The sequence below is a fragment of the Schistocerca serialis genome, chromosome 1 (genome assembly GCF_023864345.2).
Source record: "Schistocerca serialis cubense isolate TAMUIC-IGC-003099 chromosome 1, iqSchSeri2.2, whole genome shotgun sequence".
Lineage (NCBI taxonomy): Eukaryota > Metazoa > Arthropoda > Insecta > Orthoptera > Acrididae > Schistocerca > Schistocerca serialis.
The window spans coordinates 467,457,967-467,483,832 of NC_064638.1; positions in this window are offsets into that span (position 1 = coordinate 467,457,967).

The window sequence follows — 25,866 nt, forward strand, 5'->3', positions numbered from 1 at the left end:
TGGGATAATGGCAAATATTTTTTTCTTCTTTCACAGTGCGGTCGTTTGTTGTCTTACTTTTGTATATTTGTCTGTGTAAATTGCATATTAATTTGGCTCTGTAGCCATTGCTTACGGAAATACTCTTTATCGTGTCTACCTCATTCCTTAGGCTTTTTTCTTCTAAATCAAGAGAGTGTAGTTTGTATAGTGTGCACCTAATTGCAGCATGTTCCTGTGTGATGAGATGGCTTGATGAATTGTCCAGTGTTATGTCTGTGTATGTGCGATGCTGAACTTATGTTTTTTTCTGTGGTTGGTGATTTTAAGATCCAGGAAATTAATGCTTTTGTTGTCATATTCTGTTTTCAATTATACGATTTTCTGGAAAGAATTGAATACTGCTAGTAGTTCTGTAATATCCTCTTTTGTTCCATCAAGTATTAGCAAGGTATCTTCAACATATCTCCAGTAAAATGTTATTTTACTTTTGAGTCTCTTGTTTCGATTAAAGAACTTACTTTGCAGATGACTGAGAAATATGTCTGCCAGAAAACCTGATATGCTAATGCCCATAGCAAGAACCTCTTTCTGTTGGTAAACTTTCCCATTAAATGTAAAGTAACTGTAAGACATAATTAACTGCTAATTGTCCTTGGCTTCTGATATTTCTGCAATTGACAGTTTTTTATGTTTTACTATGTTTTCAAAGATTATGTCTATTGATTCTTCACTTGGCACATTTGTAAATAGGTTAGTTATATCAAAAGAGGCAAACCTGGCACCTGCAGGAATTTTTATATCTATAGTTTCAGTTGCTGAGTATGATTTATCGACGCTATAGTACTACTTCGCAATTTCGTTCCGTATTTGGGAGACTTTGGAGGCGGTTACATTTTCAGAATTATCACTAGGTGGCAAAGGAACATGGTGTTTATGGGTCCTAGGTTGAGCTCTCAGTCGTGGAGCTGTGAGATTCGTTAAAATGCATGTTCCTGCTTGTTTTTCTGTGAAAAGGAAATTGTATTTATTAACAATTATTCTGATTTTGTTTTAGAATTTTACAGTTTCATCTTGTTGAAGTTCTGTTATTTTGTCTTCTGAAAACAAGGTCAGTGTTTTAATAATGTACTCATCTTCGTTCATACTTACGAAAGAATTGGTTTTGTCAGCTTTCAAAATCATGGCACTGTTATTATTGACTTGCTGTTTGCTAGCTTTCTCTCCTGATAAATAGTTTTTTTGGATTTCTTTAAGGTTACTTATGCTTTTCTGAATAATTTAACTTATCTTATGAGCTAGGTCAGTTTGTTCATTGTTATGTAGGTCTGCTAAATAAGCTGCTAATTTAGTGAATATGATGAGCTTTTCTAGCTTACTGTTACTTACTCTGGATTTTACAATGTGTTTCAGCCCTTTCCTAAGTAGATGTTATTTTTTACTGAACGTGTTGTCAATTTGGTTAATGACTCTTTCTTATAATTCTGATTTGTTGGATGGTTGGTTTTCCTGTTTCTGCTGCAGTTTTAGTTGCATGGCCTGGAATGTCTTTTCGTGTCTGTGTGTGATTTGAGACTGCGTTTTGTCTGCATTACTTTCAAAATACTCTTCGGCAGCTTTTAGTTCTAATGGCTGTAGTGTATTAGCTAATTGTAAATATATGTAATAATAGCACCTATTAGTGTATTTTCACTTCTTATGCTGAGATTTTACTTCTGACTTTATCCAAATTAACTTACAATTCCTTTTGGCATCCTGTGCTGCAACAGACCTGTTTTTAATCTTCACTTTGGCATAGTTAGGACAAAAATCACGCACTACACATTCTTTGGTGAACTTGATACTAGCACTAGCTTTCATAAGGTTTATTTTGTAATTCGTGTATATTCCTGTCATGAAAAGATTTGGTTTTAGATTAGAAAGACGTTTTATTCATACTTCCAGTGTATTGAATAGTGACTTTCCAAGATGTAAAATATGGATATAACTTTAAAAGAATTATCTAAAGTATATTTTTACGTAAAATTATAAAAAATATGTATTTTTAGATGAAATAGAATTTCGTACAAGACTGAAGTGTACTGTTTTGGGAATTCTGTCTTAACTGCAGTTTTCAGTCTATAAACAAAAGATAAATATTTACATAAAAATCCTTCCCTGTTGATACAATACGCTTGTTGGCTTGCAAATAACGTAATACTGCTCTCAGTGTCCGGTGACAGCTGAGTCAACACCTAACACGTATTCCAAGAAAAGAAACACGAGGCTATTGAACGCACACGTTAAATAAGTTATATGCTGCCGTTTACAATTAGATTTTAATTGCTAGCTCTACGGTCATAAGATTCACTGCTCACACAAGTAATTTTCATTTCCTGGTAAGATGAAAAGCCACTATCCACTCCAACAACAATGAGAAGAAAGCAGGTCACCGACGAGCTGGAAACATTGGACCACTGTCCCCCACGGGCAGAACTGGAAAATTAACGTTCACACACGCACTCAATTTTCCCGTCGTATTCGAACGACGAACAGTATCCTGTCCTTGTATGCCTACCTATTGATGGACACACTGTGTAGCGAAGCCTGAATGGCGAATGAGAAGGTGGAAAGCCAAGTCCCATTCTGAATAGTCTCGTTGTAGCTAATCAGCAGTGCTTCATTGGAGGGCTTTGGGATGCTCCAAATGAATGACCATTTCGCTTAGTAATGAGTGACGAGGAAATTTGCGTAGTGTGCTCCCAAACCTGACCGGGTTATTACGCGAGAGTTTGATTGGTAGCGTCCGCATTCATCGGCGGTTGTGCATTCCGCGCACTGTAGTCATACGGCAGGTGCTGGGTCTCATCCAAGAAGCTCTCAAAAGCAGGCAAGTGAATAGCGCTCTTTGTCTGACAGAGAGGTCTGCAAAAAGCCAGGATGCAATTAGAGTGAGGCACTGAAAAGAGCTGTAAAGTACAGCACATGTTTATCGCCTTATTCCAGTAGAACATTAAAGGCTTCTGTGAAAGGACGTATTGCCAGAATTGTGTAATGTGGGACACGATAGGCTATAACTAAAAGTGCTCTCCAAATGTTACCTCAGTTTTTCGTTATTTTTTCCTTTATGTTACGAGTTATTTGAGCCTAATTCTGTTCGATAGCATGTAATCCCAGGTGAAATGGAAATCTTCTTTGCGTCTAACAGATACATTTCCTGAAGCTCAGCTATCTCTCGATACACAGTGCTTTACTTTGGAACTGAAGCATAAATCATTAATCAAAGTTTGATGTTATCCGAGACGTCTGATGACAGCTCTGATACGCACAAAAATTGCTCCATTTGTTTCGCTGTTTTAAAGGGAAGTTTCTTCACTTCATTTGGACTAATTGTAAGTTCTTCAAGCCATCGGAAGTCATTAACAGAACCTTATTACAGGCTCTTGGCCTGGTGAGTGTCTTCAAATTGACTCAGTATACATACATAGGTGGATAAAGTAGGCAGCAAGTAGATGTAAAAGGCAATCGAAAATATTGGCGACGTTAAATACATATCATATTCAGATTTTTCCACCAGGAAATGTTATTTTAGTGTCAGCGATACCATCTTGCGTGGCAGAGTTTTATATATCGACAGCGATACAAGAGTGACGCGATTTTCAAAATGGTTCAAATGGCTCTGAGCACTATGGGACTTAACTTCTGTGGTCATCAGTCCCCTAGAACTTAGAACTACTTAAACCTAACTAACCTAAGGACATCACACACATCCATGCCCGAAGCAGGATTCGAACCTGCGACCGTAGCGGACACGCGGTTCCAGACTGAAGCGCCTTTAACCGCACGGCCACACCGGCCGGTCGACGCGATTTTCACTTGGTGGAATGACTCACTTCTAAGCATTACATAAAGTTGCGACTGGAAAGGTGAAAAAATTTGTGTCCATCAACTTGCCGTAAATAAATATGATTCGGAGTTTTTGCTACTTAGTTTTCCATATGCAGTGTACATCAGTCTAGTTTTGAAAGCAAAAACTGCGCTAAAGGGCCACATTGAGCACAAAAACAAAAATGGATGGTGCTGTCGACGTCGAAACTGCAACATTTATTACGAGTACATGATGACCTCTTTCATCGATCTCGATGGTTCATTTTTAACTACATAAACATACTGAAAACTGCACCATGTGTGAAAAGATAACTGTTGTGCACAGAAAAACTAATGGTAGACACCCTAAAATCTAAAAAAATTGAAGTTCTTACAAATTTCATGCATCACTAAATTCTTCCGTTTTGTGGAAACAAAACCCTTGTCCTCCTACTCATCCTCAGGTCATAAGAATTCTCAGTCATTATCAGCTGCTTTCTGAAATCACTCTGACAAAGAAATAAAGGATACCTCAGGTTCTACATACTACGACGAACGATCAATGCTACATCGAGAACTTTTCCGTCATTGGACGTTTTACGGATGGTTATTAGAAAATTATTTTCGATAGGTCAAAGCAGTTTTCTGTCCACTACCGAGATAACATTATTAAGTGGCAACCCTGCCACCCTTCCACTTCTCAGATTGCAAAAGCTGATTAAGTACACATGGCACTCCTCACACATGGCACTTCTCGAAATAGCCCAATACTATGCTAGACCCATTCCTTAGTCCTGTTCTGTGAGAGCTGTTTGCGGTTTAAATGGCTATGAAATGTTGTGATTTATGCTCTGAGGTTATCTAAAGCCTAAGATCTTATTACCCACAGTAAATTAACGACTTACACAATCAGCAAGCTAAGCTTTCAGTCAGTATTAGTGAAAAGTTTTAATCATGAACATAAAATCTGCGTTATTACAAACAGTGAATTATCACTTAATAATCCTCTAACAAACAAAGGGTAGGATGAAAACGTTTTTCATTGCTCATGAAGCGGATTATGTTTTCAAGACACTCAACTTTTTCGCTTAAAATAACGCCGTTGAGAAGAAGTCCGCTCAAGCAGATATTAGAAAGGCTATCGAAAATTCTAATTCTTGGTACTTAGTAGATGTGAACAAAGTTTTCTGAACATAATGTATCCATTGACACCTTCGTTGGGGATCCAACTTAAAACACGTGAAGAGAAACTGCAATATGGCTGATTGCACTTAACAGAGCTGATTATTGAATTCTTAAAAGGTTAAACAAGCGTCACAATTTTCATTGAATTACTCGTTAGCAATGTTATTAGGTAGCTGAGTGAGTTACAACCATAACCATTGCTCAAGGAACTAGATTTGAAACGTCTGATATTACCAATTTTTAAATTTACTTCCTCATGGACGAAACGATTAGGATAGTTAAAAATAATCACCTCACACAGAGTATATTATCGTAAGATAAAATAGTTGAACTTACTGAATTATTAACGTTAGTACTAATTTTTAATTACTTTACTTTTAAAACTAAAATTTTCAAATGGCACAGAAAATTATTTACTATAAAAATATATAGATGATGTTCTGTAGTTGTGTATGGGATAAAAGGATGACATTGATTTATTTGCTCGTAAGGTGCACGAACTTTATCGTAACATTCACTTTTCTATAGAGCAAGAGCATAACATTTTTACTAAATTTCTAGATTTATGCATCACTAACGTCTACCACACTCATTCGTTTGGCATTTATTGCAAGCCCAAAGCAGCTGATGTCACTATGTCTCAGAAAACTTGCGACTCAGGGTAACCAAAATACTGGTTTTCAAGCAGTTATAAGCAGATTACTTATATTCCTCCTTGATAACATATATGCAAACAGGACCTAAATACACTGCGCAATATTACCTCCAAAATTAGATATCATTATTGTATAGTTGATGAGATACATAGTTATGAACACTAGGTTTTTCATATTAAATGCAACAAATTTTAGCAATGATGTTGCACAAAGGTTAGAATTCGACTAAAAGTAACTGATCAAATGTGTGTGAAATCTTATGGGACTTAGCTGCTAAGGTCATCAGTCCCTAACCTTACACACTGCTTAACGTAAATTATCCTAAGGACAAACACACACACCCATGCCCGAGGAGGACTCGAACCTCCGCCGGGACCAGCCACACAGTCCGCTCTAGACCGCACGGCTAATCCCGAGTGGCAGTTTATGCAAACGTGACGTATAAACTCAGTTCACTGGTCTGGAGTTTTTATGTTAGAATTGTCTTCAAGCCGATAACATACTCGGTCAGCTACTTGTAACGTATTTTAAAGATAAAAAACGAAATTTACAACTGCAGACATCTATAAAATATGCTGCACTCATACCACAGCTTTTTGCGTTTACCAGACAGGGAGTAACTTCCAAACTAGGTTCGAAGAAAATGCAAAAGTGGAAACGAAAATGCAGAAATAGTATCTACCTTCGCTTCTCACATAATTTGAAAAACACTGTCGCTAAAGACATCAATTACTTAATATCTTTGCGCAGAATGGAGAAACTTACCCATATGGACATCTTTGAGGAAATTGAAATGTATACCTATGCGCACTACAGTACGAACGATATTCTCAACAAGCCAAAAATCCAACAACATATCGTTTTCTGGATGCCATTGAGCGAGTGTGTGAAGTGTCATAAGGTAATTAATAGGTACACTCTTACGTTTTGTTACATACTAGTATAGCAGGCCCATTCATTGTAAATGACAGAACTCTCTAGTACCTCATGGCCGCACGTCATGCAAATATCCTGTTTGTAAGCTGAGAAATCCTTTGCTGATTCCACTTGTTTGCCATCGCTGGGTACCTAGATATTTTCGTTCAATTTAAGGATCTCTGAGCATTCTTTCTCTATTCGGAATAATACTTTTTACATGTCTCTTTCTTATGGATCTGTGTCAGACTTTAAAATACTATACTGCTGAGAATTTTATTTTACTTTTAAAGCATTTTATCAGCTTTCATCTCATCACTTGCTTCCCCGTGTTTACCCACATGCCCTCTACGTGCCCTCCCTGTAACATGCCTCTCGCCTATTTAAATTTCATCTCCTGGTACATGTTACGAGGCGACCAAACGACAGTCTAAATTAAGTTATTTTGTATAATTGTTTTACGTGAATTTCAGAACTCAAACAACAATCAACCAAAGCAGTGTGTAGCAACTCGCAAAAAATTCTTGAGAAAACTGACTTCGAAGTTCATTCAGGTTCCTTTCCATAATTGGCTGTCTGGTACAGCAACCGGTTATGGCTTTTTTTAATATATAGTCTCTTGGCTGTTTTTTTTAAATTTTTTTATCAGTTGGGCGTTTCGTCCTTGTGAGGCATCATCAGATTATGTAAAAATGTAGCTGAAGAAACTTCACCTGTCAGTTGAAAACTTGTGGAAATGAGGAATGAAGTTTCTTCTGCTATATTTTTACATTATCTGACGAACACTCACAAAGGCGAAACGCCAAATTGTTATTAATAAAAACAATTTTGTAACCAAGTCAGTTTTATTAAAACAGCCTTCAATACCCTAAAGTGTGATCAGATTACTTCACAGGCCGTTTGGGTTTGTGGTAGGATGCTCTCCGGCCAAGTGGTGTGCCTGGATTCGATTCCCAGGTGTACTAAATGAAGAAAGATGCATTTTTACACGAATTTCGGTGAAGTTTAAAAACATGAAAGTCAAACAATGCTTAAATTTATTCTTAGAATCATCTCTTATAAAATACAGGTGATTAAGAATTTATATTTGCAATGGAAAGTAGATTTTTGTGTATTATAAATAATTAGAGGTAAGACGTGGATTTTTCATAAAAATGGCAATTAGGTACTTGCTAATTAACCTATATTTACTGTGTTTTAATATTTAAATGATGTAGCTATTAGCATGGCAAAGGCACGAAAAGAACAACGACCGAAACGGTACTGGAACAAGCGACTCAGCGATTACCACTCACAAGCGCTACCGATTTCTTCCATCTTTACGTATTTTACGCTTCACAGAAATGCTTTTAGATATGCACCTTCGCTTAAAACTTGAATTGGACAAGAAACGAGCCCAGGAATACCACTTGGAAGCCTAGCAACCTACTGTAGTGGCACTAAACAGTATTTTAGGTAAAAGGATTAAATCTTACTGAAGAAAGGCACGGAGGCTGCCGCGGAGTATTGTACTAACAGCGCTGGCCGTGATTCATGCTACGTCGACATGTAGGGCACTGTAACAGATGCGTAAGTGGGCTGCGAAGCGAGGATAGCTGGGCGCAATGGTAAACTGCCCTTCGCAGCAAAGAACGATGTCGTAAGCGGGTAGTTGCCACCACACTCGAGTGATGTCTTCGTTACGGGGAACGTGATTAGACACTGCGGCGGACACTGCGGCGGCACGGTTCCTTCCGTCCCTTTACGACGGACCTGCACCTACCTGTGAACATTGTCTCAGCAGATCATCAGTAGGGAAGCCGAGAGAAACTTCTGTACTTCGACGTGAACCAGGCTGCAATTTAAGTCACTAATCTACGTTTCTGGAGAAAGTTTTCACACGAAATAAAAGGTTGGATATTTTGTCCTTAATTAATATATTCTGAAACTTGGTGAACAAGTATCACTGCGAAGCCCGTGCTATTCTTAACACATTCACTCACCATCCCTTTCACTCACGTTAGCAAGTCTATGGTGTTGTATTTCCCGAAAACGTACTAGCTACAAAAATACTGATTGTTTTTGATTGAGAATGCTCGCTAAATATTAAGTCTGTCCTTATCTTATACAGACACAGCTTTTAGCCACCGACCTGCGCAATACGCCACGCGAAATTTATGTCTTTTCTCGTCACAAAATTCACTTACAAATTCCGAAATTTCCACACACCAATCGTAATAATTATGCCGTCACTTTACAACTCTTTTGATGTATGAAACACTACTAGATCCGCCAACTTATCATTTCCATCGGAACTACTATACACGTCCGAACGGTTTCATGGCTAGGCTCCGACTCCTCTCTAGAATACTCTAAGTGTTCTCTACCCGCAGAGAAAGGCGCGCGAAGAATATTGCTTTACCATTGGTTAGTTTATTCAACAGCCACTAGCAAAACAAAATTGTCCTTCGTCAGTCTGCGCTTTTCATCAATAACCAATCACAAAATAGTGCACCTAAGACTGCGCTCTTTACCGACGTAATTATCTAATATGCTGAAGATTTGTATATGCATAAAGTTATTTACTATTGCTATTTATACCTGAATTACCTTTCCATTTACTATAAACATACTTTACACATCTATTCCACAAAAATCCGGTTTGTCCACATCCATACTTCTGAGAAATGTTCCCACACTACATCCCACTACAGAACTCGCTAAACAATTATCTTCATATTAACCTTACACCACACTCACGCATCATTCATACTGCTAAAACACCAGTTTATGAAAAACATTCTATTACTTTAGTGCACTGTAGTGGGCACAATCGAAACTGAATCACAGTCCCCTACCCGATACTGTCCTCTATCGGCTGATACATAAACTACGTGCGCGTCCAGTCTCGCGTCACCGTCTGTCACTATCCCACTCTGAGACACATCTCCCACTTAACCGCCTCCAAGGCAGGATCGGTATACGGTGCTACGCCTGAACAGCACGTCTTAGAAATACGAATAGGCAATAACACAGTATAAATGAGGCTGACTTCGAGGACAGGGACTTACTCATCGCAGAGTAGACGCACCATGACACTGGAGCATCGCTGTACTTCGATACAACTCGACAGAGCCAGCAGCAGCCTCTGGTTCGAGACCGGGCTGGGTCTGCCACCACACTGAACCCATCACGGGACTTGGTGCCGTAGCCCCACTGGCATGCGGTCTGTGCCTGCTCCTACCGAAGCTGACGCCCAGGGAGAGACACGGCGGCCACCGACTGTCGCCTGCCCGATGAGCGTGGTTTGAGACCCGCGCACAGCCGCCTTCACCATCGCGCAGCAGTGGGGCCGCGACCTGATGTGTCGCTCAACCGGGGAGCGTCACTGTCCCAACTCGTCGGGGCGTCGCCTTGAGCGCCATGCCGGAGTCTTGACAACTTAGGAGCCGCCGACAGCTGCAACGGCCACAGCTCATGAAAGACGTGCTGCCTCGTGGAGAACTGATGATATGTTTAAGTTATATCGTTAAACTGTCCGCAGTGTTTCCAGTAGTTCTCCGTCAACTAGGGCATCACCACACATGCACGACCCCCAACAGAGGTGCCACTACTGAGGGGTCTATTCACCGCCCTACCACCGAGCCTTGCTGTCCTTCAGTAATCGACTTGCGCTATGGGGTATTAAACATCCACAGAAAAGTTCAACGTCGATTTTCCTGAGGCGTTTTGAGAGTAGCATTGACTTGCTTTACAATATTGATATTTCTGCTGTGAACTTCAAGTTAAATAAACATTAAAAAATTAAGGAAAAATCTTGTTTCTATGTGGTCTTCTTGTTAGCACTGTTTTTCTGCTCTCTCAAACACCTGCCATGCAAGTTCATGTGATGTAGATCGTTTTCTTAGACTGTAAAGGATTTCATAGAGTATGTATATTATTATGATGTTTTATAACGATTGTTGTCTATTTGTTTTCCAGAATTATTTACTTTATGTAATATGTATCTGCTTTTTAGTAGTCGATTTCACACTACATTATTAAAATCTGGTAGTCAAGAAAAGGCAGGATTCGGTTGCGATTGTGGACGGGGCCGTAATCAGTTACGATTGGTTGCCTTTTACAGTTACACTCATTTATTTTTAAAACTCCAGACTCAACAATAAATTAAAAATACCATACGTTATTAATGAAGGAATAAACAACGGTGTAAATAATAGTGTTTTCAGTGTGTTACAATTTAACAAATCACCACAAAATACAGATACAAATAATTTTTGGAAAACACAGGCCACTGTGATCACGGCTGAAGGCCTTACACGCCAAGATGGCAATAAATTAACAGTGCTTAAGAACTCGTGAAATAAGGTAAGTGGCCGCAAACACAGCAGAAAGTATCAGACGTCAGGAATGGCAAGAAATAAGGTTCTAAGTCCTACTGCTAAAATATAAATACCAAAGTATTTCTTCAAAGCAAATGACCACTATCACTGCTGAAGGCCCTTACATGCCAGGAACGGCAATTATATTTAAAAAATTTAGAAACCTGCTGTAAAACAGCAAATACAAGCAAAGGTTAATTAAAAGAAACAAGCGACTGACCACCAGACGGGTGAAATAAGGTGATGGTAAACCTTGTAACACAACCCTTACACTACTAGGTTTATTCCAGAAGGCGATCAGAACTATAACTAGACATATATAACCTTTAATGCAGGACTTTATTGTAATCAATAATACAATAATAAAACACAAGGACCTGTCACAGGCGGTCTCCAGGAATCGACCTCTGAGAAGATCTGGCAACAAACACTTTCGCGAGCGATGAGATAGGCAGCCAAGAGTTGCATTCACTTCGCAACATTTTAACTGAGACTAGTGGTGGTCTAACGCATGGCTAATGATAATCTTGCTGAAGCTACATGACGTCCAATAAACCAAATGCAAGAATGGAACACGAGAAAGCCGGAACTGGCGGGCTGCGCTACGCCAACAGAATACTGTGCTTAGAGCGCCTGGAACGAGAAAGGAATCACTACCACCAGAGTAGAAGAAGAACAAACGGCCAACAATCAAGAAAGATGTGAAAACTACACGCCTTACCGGACAGCAGCGGCAAGGTGAGGAAGCATACACTGCCATTACATACACTAATCCCCAGGGCAGGTAACTGTGGCGTTAGCGGCCACCACGCAGGAAAAATACTGCAGGTTGAACTTAACAAATTGCAGCAAACTGAAAGCAGTAAATAGTAATAAGAAGTCGAGGAAAGTTAATCAGATACGCTTTCCCCAAGCACGCCACTCGTTTCTTTTCGCCTCAGCGATACTACGAGCAGTGAAAGGTCCCCTTAGAAAATTTATAAATTACTGTGCTGGTAAAGTTCTACGTTATTTGATACAGAGACAGCTGAGTAAAACTGAACGTACTCAGACATTTCTCTCTTTACTTATTCTGAACATCAATAAACTGACACAATATTTTTTTAGGACAACGCAATCTGTCTTTCAATAATCCCTACAAAAGAATGGCCCTGACTAACAATAACGTATACCTTTCATGAATCACTCACCTCACAAGAGTCTTCGTTACTCGCAGTACAGCAATACAGCGAGCGCCAATACTGGGAGATAAATAAAAGATTCCAACTACGGAAGGCACTAACTTTTGATGGGCATAGTTAGCAAATGAAAGATTTTGAAAGAGAACAAACAATTTATTTAAGTTAATAATGTTCAAAAGGTCATGATGCCCAGTCTTACAAATTTCCTCTTTCTGACGGAAAAGCATCCATATCGTCCGCTCTCAAAACTCTGGCATCTCTGTCCCCACATCCACCACTGCTGGCGGCTCACCACCAACTGCGCAACGCTAAGCGCTGTTCTAATCCAACTGCCCAACACTACACTAGCGAATATTCCAACAATGTCAACCAGGCACAGACTGCACACAGCACAGTCAGTCATTTTCATACAGAGCGCTAGGTGGCGTTACCAACATAAAAACCTGAACAACCTACTTGCAGCAGCAACACGAACCCAAGTCACTGGAGAATCGCGAGATGTCACATTGGTGGAGGCTTCTCTACATGAATTGAAATGCACTCGTCTTAAAGCATCTAGGATATGGTTTACGATGCGGTCGTACACCCTCATGACACAGCGCTTCCATCTGGCAGTCCATGAGCGCCGCCAGTGGCCGCAGCGTGTTCTCGCTCTGCACGGACCTGGCTCCTCTTGAGTCCACAACCGAACTGCCCCACTCACACAACACAGAAAATCAACGACGTCGCCCCAAAGGCACTACATATCGATAACCACCGTTGCCGCTACTAATGGACAAGCAACGCTTGCGAAACCGAGTGGCGCCAGTCAAGACGAGAAGAAGACAAACAACTGCAACCATGCCAACTAAAGGATACGGTCTGGCCTCCAACAGAGGGGGGAAACCTTCCAACAGCTCCAATGCGAGACGCCACATGGGTCAATTATTTTTTATTTTGTTGCTTTTATGAAGTGAGTAGTGCATTGTTTTGCAACATTGTTTCTGTCGTTGCTGCATCCTTATCTCTTTGACTAATTCCACTGTACTACACCATCACGTAAAGACCTAGGGGACCGAAAACGGTCTTTGTTTTTCAAATAAAAAGAGAAAACCAATGGGGTTGGCATTTTGTCGAAAACCGATAATACAGTTTCTATATTCTAGATTATAAGTTAATGAAGTAAAACCAATTGTAGCAAAATTAGATGCCAAGATAAAGTTCATTGGCAGAATCGTTCAGAAATGTAATTCACTCGCGGGAGATGCAGCTTACAAAATAGTTGTTTGGATTAGATTAGATTAGATTAATACTACTAGTTCCATGGATCATGAATACGATATTTCGTAATGATGTGGAAAGAGTCAAATTTTCCAATACATGAGATAATTAAGTTAATTTAACAACATACTTAAGTTAATAGAACAACTTTTTTTATTTATTTATTATTTTTTTAAGACTTTTTCTTTTTTTTCTTAATTTATATCTAAAAATTCCTCTATGGAATAGAAAGAGTAGTCATTCAGAAATTCTTCTAATTTCTTCTTAAATACCTGTTGGTTATCTGTCAGACTTTTGATACTATTTGGTAAGTGACTAAAGACTTTAGTGCCTGTATAATTCACCCCTTTCTGTGCCAAAGTCAGATTTAATCTTGAATAGTGAAGATCATCCTTTCTCCTAGTATTGTACACTCCTGGAAATTGAAATAAGAACACCGTGAATTCATTGTCCCAGGAAGGGGAAACTTTATTGACACATTCCTGGGGTCAGATACATCACATGATCACACTGACAGAACCACAGGCACATAGACACAGGCAACAGACAATGCACAATGTCGGCACTAGTACAGTGTATATCCACCTTTCGCAGCAATGCAGGCTGCTATTCTCCCTTGGAGACGATCGTAGAGATGCTGGATGTAGTCCTGTGGAACGGCTTGCCATGCCATTTCCACCTGGCGCCTCAGTTGGACCAGCGTTCGTGCTGGACGTGCAGACCGCGTGAGACGACGCTTCATCCAGTCCCAAACAACATGCTCAATGGGGCACAGATCCGGAGATCTTGCTGGCCGGGGTAGTTGACTTACACCTTCTAGAGCACGTTGGGTGGCACGGGATACATACGGACGTGCATTGTCCTGTTGGAACAGCAAGTTCCCTTGCCGGTCTACGAATGGTAGAAGGATGGGATCGATGACGATTTGGATGTACCGTGCACTATTCAGTGTCCCCTCGACGATCACCAGTGGTGTACGGCCAGTGTAGGATATCGCTCCCCACACCATGATGCCGGGTGTTGGCCCTGTGTGCCTCGGTCGTATGCAGTCCTGATTGTGGCGCTCACCTGCACGGCGCCAAACACGCATACGACCATCATTGGCACCAAGGCAGAAGCGACTCTCATCGCTGAAGACGACACGTCTCCATTCGTCCCTCCATTCACGCCTGTCGCGACACCACTGGAGGCGGGCTGCACGATGTTGGGGCGTGAGCGGAAGACGGCCTAACGGTGTGCGGGACCGTAGCCCAGCCTCATGGAGACGGTTGCGAATGGTCCTCGCCGATACCCCAGGAGCAACAGTGTCCCTAATTTGCTGGGAAGTGGCGGTGCGGTCCCCTACGGCACTGCGTAGGATCCTACGGTCTTGGCGTGCATCCGTGCGTCGCTGCGGTCTGGTCCCAGGTCGACGGGCAAGTGTACCTTCCGCCGACCACCGGCGAGAACATCGATGTACTGTGGAGACCTCACGCCCCACGTGTTGAGCAATTCGGCGGTACGTCCACCCGGCCTCCCGCATGCCCACTATACGCCCTCGCTCAAAGTCCGTCAACTGCACATACGGTTCACGTCCACGCTGTCACGGCATGCTACCAGTGTTAAAGACTGCGATGGAGCTCCGTATGCCACGGCAAACTGGCTGACACTGACGGCGGTGGTGCACAAATGCTGCGCAGCTAGCGCCATTCGACGGCCAAAACCGCGGTTCCTGGTGTGCCCGCTGTGCCCTGCGTGTGATCATTGCTTGTACAGCCCTCTCGCAGTGTCCGGAGCAAGTATGGTGGGTCTGACACACCAGTGTCAATGTGTTCTTTTTTCCATTTCCAGGAGTGTAGTTATGCAGACTGCTGTTACTTTTGAATTGGGTTTGGTTGTTAATAACAAATTTCATAAGAGAGTATATATACTGAGAAGCTACTGTGAATATCCCTAGATCCTTAAATAAATGTCTGCAGGATGATCTTGGGTGGACTCTAGCTATTATTCTGATTACACGCTTTTGTGCAATAAATACTTTATTCCTCAAGTGATGAATTACTCCAAAATATGATGCCATATGAAAGCAATGAGTGAAAATAGGCGTAGTAAGCTAATTTACTAAGATGCTTATCACCAAAATTTGCAATGACCCTTATTGCATAAGTAGCTGAACTCAAACGTTTCAGCAGATCATCAATGTGTTTCTTCCAATTTAATCTCTCATCAATGGACACACCTAAAAATTTGGAATATTCTACCTTAGCTGTATGCTTCTGATTAAGGTCTATATTTATTAATGGCGTCATACCATTCACTGTACGGAACTGTATGTACTGTGTCTTATCAAAATTGAGTGAGAGTCCATTTACAAGGAACCACTTAGTAATTTTCTGAAAGACAGTATTGACAATCTCGTCAGTTAATTCTTGTTTGTCAGGTGTGATTACTATACTTGTATCATCAGCAAAGAGAACTAACTTTGCCTGTTCATGAATGTAGAATGGCAAGTCATTAATATATATTAAGAACAACAAAGGACCCAAGAGGGACCCTTGTGGAACCCCATTCTTGATAGTTCCCCAGTTTGAGGAATGTGCTGATCTTTGCATTTTATGAGAACTGCTTATTTCAACTTTCTGCACTCTTCCAGTTAGGTACGAATTAAACCATTTGTGCACTGTCCCACTCATGCCACAATACTTGAGCTTGTCTAGCAGAATTTCATGATTTACACAATCAAAAGCCTTTGAGAGATCACAAAAAATCCCAATGGGTGGTGTTTGGTTATTCAAATCATTCAAAATTTGATTGGTGAAAGCATATATGGCATTTTCTGTTGAAAAACCTTTCGGGAAACCAAACTGACATTTTGTTAGTACTTCATTTTAACAGATATGTGAAGCTACTCTTGAATACATTACTTTCTCAAAAATTTTTGATAAAGCTGTTAGAAGGGAGATTGGACGGTAATTGTTGACATCAGATCTATCCCCCTTTTTATGCAAAGGTATAACAATAGCATATTTCAGGGAAAATGCCCTGTTCCAGAGAGCTATTACACAGGTGGCTGAGAATCTTACTTACCTGTTGAGAACATGCTTTTAGTATTTTGCTGGAAATGCCATCAATTCCGTGTCAGTTTTCGCTTTTAAGCAAGTTTATTATTTTCCTAATTTCAGAGGGAGAAGTGGGTGAGATTTCAAGTGTATCAAATTGCATAGGTATGGCCTCTTCCATTGACAGCCTAGCATCTTCTAATGAACACCTGGATCCTACTATATCCACAACATTTAGAAAATGATTATTAAAAATATTTTCAACTTCTGACTTTTTGTTCGTAAAGTTTTCATTCATTTTGATGGTAATACTGTCTTCCTGTGCTCTTGGTTGACCTGTTTCTCTTTTAATAATATTCCAAATTGTTTTAATTTTATTATCAAAATTGCTGATTTCAGACATGATACACATACTTCTGGATTTTTAATAACTTTTCTTAATATAACACAGTAGTTTTTATAATGTTTGATAGTTTCTGTGCCACTAGTCTTTCTTGCTGTCAGATACATTTCTCTTTTCTGGTTACAAGATATTTTTATACCCTCAGTAAGCCATGGTTTGTTACAAGGTTTCTTACGAGTATATTTAACTATTTTCTTGGGGAAGCAGTTTTCAAATGCATTTACAAAAAATGTCATGAAATATATTATATTTTAAATTGGCATCAGGTTCGTGGTACACCTCATCCCAGTCTAACTGCTGTAGGCATTCCCTGAAATTTGCAATTGTTAAATCGTTGACTGAACGTACTACTTTTGAGGACTGTTTAGTATTGCTGAATGGAGCTATGTCATATATTGTAACTAGCTGTGCACCATGATCAGAAAGACCATTCTCAACAGGCTGAGCATTTATGTGATTAAACTTATCTTGGTCTATAAAGAAGTTATCTATCAGTGAGCTGCTATCCTTTACCACCCGAGTAGGAAAATCAATAATGGGTGTCAAATTGAAAGAACCGAGTAATACTTCAAGGTCATTTTTCCTATTACCCTCTTTCAGAGAATCTACATTGAAGTCCCCACAAATAATAATTTGCTTCCCCTTGTCTGACAGATAGCACAACAAGGAGTCCAAATATTTCAGAAATAGATGAAAATTTCCTGATGGGGACCTATATACAGTTACAATTATAAATGTGCCTTTATTTAATTTAAGCTCACAGGCACATGCTTCTATATGTTTCTCTACACAAAACTTTTTTGTTTCTATACTTTTTGCACAATGATAACTTTTGACATATATGACAACTCCTCCTTTCTCCATATTTTCTCTCATTACATGTGCAGAGAGCTTATATCCACTTACATTTACCTTATCCATATCAGTAACAATGTGGTGCTCAGACAGGCATAGTATATCTATTTCATCCTCATCTTCTAAATCTTCTAAACAAACAAGAAGCTCATCTATTTTATTCTTTAAACTCCCAATATTTTGATAAAATATACTTACATTATTTTTAATTACACTTTTATGAGAACCTTTCCTTATTCTAACATTTTCAGTACTCTCCTGTCTGAGTTTCTCATTGTGCTTAGGCCTAGTTCCTATACCAGTGGTCACATGGAGTTCAGAGAGGCAGATTATGTCAACTGGGTTGGGTGACTTTAATTCATCAATGCAATTACCTAGGACTGAGATACAACTTGGTGGAGATAAAATTTCTGGTGATTGGTGAAAATTTACAATTAACAGCTGTGATTGGTGATCCAATGTGCTAGAATTGTGCTGTTTAATTTCTTTCCTAAACTGAAGATTTGTTTCAATCCTGACCTCTTGTAGAACTTGACATCTTTCTGTCTTACCTATCCTAAAAAAAGTGCTGCTCCAAAATCTGTAACCACTGGTATTTTACCATTCATGGCAGTGCCTCCCCCCCCCCCCCCCCATAAATTTCCTGCTATTACCCCAGCCAGTTTCCCCTTCCCTTTCCTGTTGAGATGTAGGCCTTGCCGGGTATAGTCCCACCTACTGAGAGAATCAACAGGAACCACACCAATATGAGCCCCCGCACCCGACCCAAGCAGCTGTTCCAACTCCAAATTAACTCTCCCGACAGAAGAGTTCAAATGAGGCCGGTCATGGCGTTTCAGGACAGATACAAATTCAACATTGGTGTGTCTCGATGCCGACGCAATCTTTACCAGGTCACACACTCTATACTGTACCCAGGATCTCTGTCGATGCTGTTCCCTGGCCCTCCCACAATAACCACGGTGTCTTCCCTGGTAAATCCTTTACAGAGTGAACCTAAATCCTCTGTTACCTGATCCAGACTAGCAGTTGGTTTGAAAAAATTTGTGACCTGGTATTCTGGTCCTAATTCCTCCTGCAGAAATTGGCCTACACGTCTGGCATGAGAACTGCCTAACAACAAAACTTTCTTCCTTTTCGATGACTTTCCTACATTCTTTTTCAATTTCCTATTGAAAGTTTGTTGTGTCCTGTCTACACCTACCTCTGCTTGATGCTCATCCATTTCTAACTGAAGCAATAGGTCAAACTTATTTTTGACATTCACCACAAAACTGTCAGAGTTAGTTCTAGGCCTGTTCCTTCTGCTACCTGTTGCCACTTCTCACCTCTCTTTGCCCTTCTCCCTCCTTAAACTGTCCAAGTCTTCCCTAGCCTGATCTAGCTCAGCCTGAAGGGCAGCAATTTTCCCCTCCTGTTCCACTATCTTTTTATCTCTGCTGCAAATCCTACATAACCACTGATGAGCCTGATCCACTTTCCCAACACCCACGCCACTGCAGTCCCCCCCAGTGAAAAAAACTACTGCATCCTTCACACCAAACCGTGGAACTAACAATTCTACGGCAAGTCAGGCACTTCTCATTCATGGCAAAAATAATACTATAGCTAGAATAAATCAGTTAAATTACCGAAAATCAAGAAAGACGTTACAAGAATTAAGCCTATTCACAAATGTATATAAGCAACTTTCTGATTTTAAATTCAGCTGTTTTTCTGAAATCTGTATTAAAACAATGAAGGTATACGCTATTTATTATATATTTCACTCGATGGAATGAAAAAAAGGACAATTAAACGAGATACTTAAAGTTTGATTCTCTAAAAACGTTACGAGAATTAGGCCTATAAACAAATGTATATAAGCAAGTTTCTGATATAAAGTTACACTGCTTTTCTGAAATCTGTAATAAAACAATGAAGTTATACCCTGTTTACGGTAGTTTACTTATTTGTTACCGAGAAACTAGTTAAATTACCGTGAAACAAGAAACAAACACGTTTACAAAATTTAAGCCTATGCGCGACTTCGCGAGGTTACGATCTTTTCGTGTTTTCTGAAAAAATGCGCAAAGAAAAGTCAAACCTGTAACGGCAAGACTAAACGATATACTAATGCACGTATTTAATTTGTTGTCGGCGTTAAACTATATTATATTCCCGTCTAAATCACTTAACTTTCTGGAAATGGTTTCTGGCGTCAGTTACTCGGCGGCCATCTTGGAATCCAATGTCAGATTGAATCTTGGGTACTGCTGGCACCATCAGCAGGCTATGTTAATAGTACACGCTGAGAAAACCCTTGACTAATCTGACGCATACAGGAAGTGGTGTGTTTCGACACGAGATCGGTGCAAGAGAGTTATAAAGATCGGCAGCCACCACCAGCGGCAGATGTTACAAATTAGGCATTGTGCTCGCTGAGATATCTAATGTTGAAATTTTGAGACTGTTCGTCCGACAGAGTCAGGCAAAACTTCATTCCCCGCCCTCCTCCTGTACGTATCGTGTAAAAGAAAAATTCAGGAATGTTGTGTCTGATTCTGAGGTCTATAGACAGTCGCTCTTCACAAGCCAAAAGCGGTGGTGGGTGGGGGGGGGGGGGGGCGGGGAGCTGATGGAGGAGGAGGGGACTGTGGAACAATACAAGACTGGAATAGAAGGGAGAAACGATAGAGGCACAAGGTAGCCTCAGGTGGCTAGCGGAGTATGGATGTAGATGTAGATGTATATCTGAAGTAGCCTCCACCACACACCGTAACGGGCTTACAGAGTGTTGGTGTAGATGCAGAAAGATTCAGAAGTCTGGTGCTGCATCATAAATTCTGCAAGAGAATAGATGATCGGGAGCAGCTATCGGCAGCCATCATTATGTGGTTTTTTTTCCGAAAGCACTGCCCTTGGTGGAATTCCGAATTTCAGAAGCTTTATGTTTCGCTCTAGGTGGCAATTATCGCTCCTAGTAATGTCACCTTTTCCCTCCGAGGCGATCCATTGCTGGCAGTACCTGTGCGCGGACGTATGGGGACATCGTACCTTCGCGGGCTAGCCAACACGTCTCTCCCATAAAACATTCCACCGTGTGTGGGGGTGTATACCTTTCCGTAAGGAGGAGTGGGAGAGGGATGGAGGACAGTCTCTGGTCGTTCACTCTGCCGCGCTCTCCACGGGTCGAGTTTTCCGCGTTTTGTCTCTCAGCGTTCCTGCCGCGGCTCCGCGCGTGCGGTCTGCCTTTGATATACGACCACTGTTTCAGCCGCCGCCGCGATACAAATGCGACCAGCCTTTCCGCGTGCCTGTGCGCATGCCCGTGAAAGCCGAACGCGAGTTTCAATTGTCTCCTCCTCCTCACCGCGCTTCCCCTTTCCCTTTCGGACACTGTCTCTCTTTGTTCTCCCCTCTAATCTGCCCACCTTCTACTTCTTTTGTTAAGCGTTGCGGTTTCTCGCTCAGATAATTTCAGCAGCCAATACACGAGATTCTTTTTTTTGTATTTGCAATAGAATAGAACTTTTTTGAATTTTTCCTGTGATTCCTCTGCGCTTTTTCTCTCTGCAAGGAAAAAAAAGAAAGAAAGAAAAACAACGTCGGTAAGACAGGGTTGGTGGTGATATATACCGGTCACGGAGATAAACCTTTCCTTGTTTTGATTCTGGTGTGGCAAAACCGCTCATTGTTTTGGAGATGTCAGCGATATCGAGATTTTTTCAGCACAGTGCCTCATCCAGCTAACGCAAGAAACTTATGTAACTGTTGAAATTATTTCGCACTGTCTAATCTAATAAATACAAAGGTTCCCTTCAACGAAATCATCGTAATGCTAGGCGAATAAATGTTGTTGGAACATAGTTAAATAAAATCTCTCCCACGCATCTTGTACCCGCGGAGTTATAATATAGGGTTTTCATTACAATGACGGTCTAAGGTACTGCAGTCATGGACTGTACGACTGGTCCCGGTGGAGGTTCGAGTCCTCCCTCGGGCATGGGTGTGTGTGTTTGTCCTTAGGATAGATTATGTTAAGTAGTGTGTAAGCTTAGTGACTGATGACCCTAGCAGTTGACCGAGCGAGGTGGCGCAGTGGTTAGACACTGGACTCGCATTCGGGAGGACGACGATTCAATTCCGCGTCCGGCCATCCTGATTTAGGTTTTCCGTGATTTCCCTAAATCGTTCCAGGAAAATGCCGGGATGGTTCCTTTCAAAGGGCACGGCCAACTTCCTTTCCCGTCCTTCCCTAATCCGATGAGACCGATGACCTCGGTGTCTGGTCTCTTCCCCCCCCCCCCCTTCCCCCCAAAAAAGAAAAAAAAAAAACCTTAACAGTTGAATCCCATAGGGTTTCACACACATTTTATTCATTACACTGAAAAACTCAAAATTGAAGTAGCCTCATGTACATTTAAATACACTGCTGAAAAAAATGTTAGCACACCCTTTTAGAGGTTTCCAATTCACTCAAGTTGTGTTGTTGTACAAGCGCATATGGTGTACATGAAATGATTACATTTACAGGTCAGTAGCACACGCTCTTTTACCACGTATCGAACCATGCTGGAACATCCATATGAGTACGTGGTGTAGCGTCAGGGGTGGCAATAAAGGCGCAGACTCGGACACCTAGTCTGTTGTACAGATCGCGAATACAGTCCTGGATATGTTATGCCACTCCTGATCTACCTGCTTACGTAGTTCTGTAAGAGTTATTGGTTGACGAGTCACGTGAATCACTTCTCATTTCATCATATCCAACACACACTAGACTGGAGACAAATCCAGAGGACATGCTGGCCAGGGAAGTTGCTACACGTCTTACAGTGCATGTTGAGTTTCACGTAAATTGTGTGGCTCGCATTATGTTATTGGAACAACACATCACCGCCCTGTTGCAACTACGACTAAAGAACGGTTCGAGAAACTTTCTGCATGTACCGAGCGTTGGTTGGCGTCCCCTCCAGAAACATCCAGGGTGGACCAGTGTTGTATCTTTGGTATCCGATCATAAGGTCAGGAGTGAGCCAGTGTGTCTTGAAAGACAGTGCTCACATCGTTTGCGCAAATGGCCATCAATCTGCGTGCAGATAGAATCTACTTTAACTGCTCAAGACCGTGGAGCTTCATTTCATCTTCCAAGTGATCCTCTGACGCAACCAGATGAGCTCTGCCCGTTGGTAATTTGGCAGACGGGCTAGAGGCATGAGTGCCCATGGTCCCACTGCTAATAACCGGTTAACAACAGCTCGTACTGGTACGTCTGACCCTATAAGCCCTCGTATCTGTGCTTTGGTAGCTCTACGACCTGCTATTGCCGTCCTTACAAAACAGCGTTCCTGCCGGGCGTTTGTGCTGCGTGAACGTGCAGAATCTCATCTACGGATGTGAGGATGTTCACGTGATCACTGATACCAGTATCGCTGCACAACGACGCAGCATGTCGAACTTGTGTGGCAGTTCGGCGAAAGGACTATCCCGCAATTCGTTAGGCCACAGTCTGAGCCCGTTCAAACTCATTCAATTGGCTGTAGGAAGCACGAATGCGTCTCCGTGGCATGGTTTCCGGCTAGCTTCACACGTTTGTACAACACAGAGCATTGTGACTGTGAACATTTCTTATTAAAGGGTTGATACACTCGGCACTCTGGTAGCTATGATATTACGGTGTCTGTTGGGGACGACGTTGAAAGTATTGTCAGTACGTCTACTGTCCCGAAGTGGCATATCATCTCATAAAAATCAACATCGTATTTCCATGGCTACTTTTTTCCGGGATAGTTTGTGTTATAAGTCAGATGGAAGCAGGTGAAACGTTGTTATGAAACATGTGTGTTTTCTAATCACAGTAAGAGTGTTTCATTCAGGGAACGAAAACAAAATCGATTTTTTTTTCAGATAACTGCATTTTATTGTGCTTACATAGTGTCCTTAAGCCCTGCAAATAAATGAAGCTGATACACATCTACTACATACTCCTCTAATTTTTCAATGACTATATGCTGTTATGTCAACCATTTGTGTTTCATTTTATAATAATGTATTGAATGCCTCATTCATATTCAGTACCAGTTTAGATCCTTCTTCAGGGAAATCAGACATCGGAAAAACAATCGAGGATGGTGGGACACAGTTAGTTGGTTGCGTGTTCCTTTGATCAATTGCACGGTATGGAAACCGTTATGATGTGGAACTTGCCAAGTGCACAACAAATTCACATATGATAATATATATATATATATATATATATATATATATATATATATATATATATATATTACAGTACAGTGTAAAAGATAAATATATCTATTATTCACCCCATTCCCTGATATGGCACAATATGTATATACTATATTAATAGATTTATTTATTCTCATTCCAGAATTCATCTATGGTATAGAAGGAGTTCTGAAGGAGATATGATTTCATTTTATTTTTTAAGCTATTACTGCTGTCTGTCAGACATTTTATTTCATCTGGTAATTTGTAAAAAAATTTTATAGCAGCATATTTTACATCTTTCTGAGACAAAGATAGGTTGAGTAAAGGATAGTGTAAGTCACTCTTCTTTCTGGTGTTATGATCACGAATGTCACTTTTGTTTCTAAACTGGTCCATGTTGGTGAGAGCAAATTTCATTAGTGAGTAAATGTACAGTGAGGCTATTGTAAGAATTCTCAATCTTTTAAAAAAATGCCTACAAGATGTGCGACTATGGACCCCACACATTAATCTAACCACTTTCTTTTGAGCACTGACTACTTTTTGTCTAAGTTTTGAATTCCCCTAAATATTCTTTTGTATGACATCAGAAAGTGAAAGTATGCAAAGTATGTTAGCTTACTAATTTCTGTATCCTCAGAATTGGCAATTATACTGAGTTTCTGAACCTATTCGCTTTAGAAGATCCGTAATATGATATGTATGTACACCCAAAAACTTTGTATGCTCTACTCTGTCTACAGATTTCTGTTTACGTGTAATATTTACTGAAGGATATGTACTTTTTGTAGCAGAAAATAGGATTTAGTGTGTTTTTTGAAAGTTTAGACCAAGCCCATTTCCAGAAAACCAATTACTGACTTTTTCAAAGACCTTAATTGAATCATTTTCAATTGGAGATTCTTTTACTGGATTAATAATGATGACTGTATCATCAGCAAACTGTGTCAGTTCAGTTTCTATATTAGAACAGAAGGGGACCCATGAATGAACCCTGTGGAACACCTAATGTAATTTCACCACAGTTAGATGATGTGGCAAACTTATTTAAATCGCTTGACCCATACAAAGAAACTTCTTATTTATACCATAGAATTGTAATTTCTGTAACATAATGTCATGGTTCACACAATCAAATGCTTTGGACAAGCCACAGGGAGTTCCTATTGGTGACATTTTACTGCTTAAAGACTCCATTATTATAACAGTGAAATAGTATATTGCTGTCTCAGTGGAACAGCATTTTTGAAATCTGAACTGTGATCTACTAAGTATCCCTTCTTTACAACTTTTCTCAGGGTGTTACAATAATTTTTGTGGTGTAAAACTACTTCTCGAACTTTACTAGTTCTTGCTGTCTCATACAGTTTTCTTTTTCTTTCTGAAGACACTTTAATGCCTGTAGTAATCCAAGATTTCTTCAAAAGTGTGTGGTGTTACATTTACTAATTTTCTTTGGGAAACAATGTTGAAAAAGGGATATAAATTTATTAAGAAACATGTTGCATTTATCATTATCATTTGGCTCATTATATACATATCCCAATTAAGATTTATTAAACTTTTTCTGAAGTGCTTCGTAGATATTGGACTGAACAATCTCCCAGTGTCATGTAACCGTTTCTGAACTGTCCACCCTGTTACGTTTTGTAAGTTAATCAGTTATGCATCATGGTCTGACAATCGATTTACCACAGGGAAAGCAAGCGCATGTTTTGCATTCTCTTTCTGGACAAATACATTATCTATTAGAGTGATACTGTCTTCAGCTATATGTGCAAGGAAATTAACCACTGATTCTACGTTATATGTTGTTAATAACACTTCTAATTCACTTTTACCATCAGGATAACTTAGAAAGTTTACATTGAAATCACTACAGACTAATAACCTCTTCGTTTTGTCTGACAGACAACATAATAGGAAGTCAAACATTTTTATGAATAGCTTCCAGTCTCCTAGTGGGGACCTGCA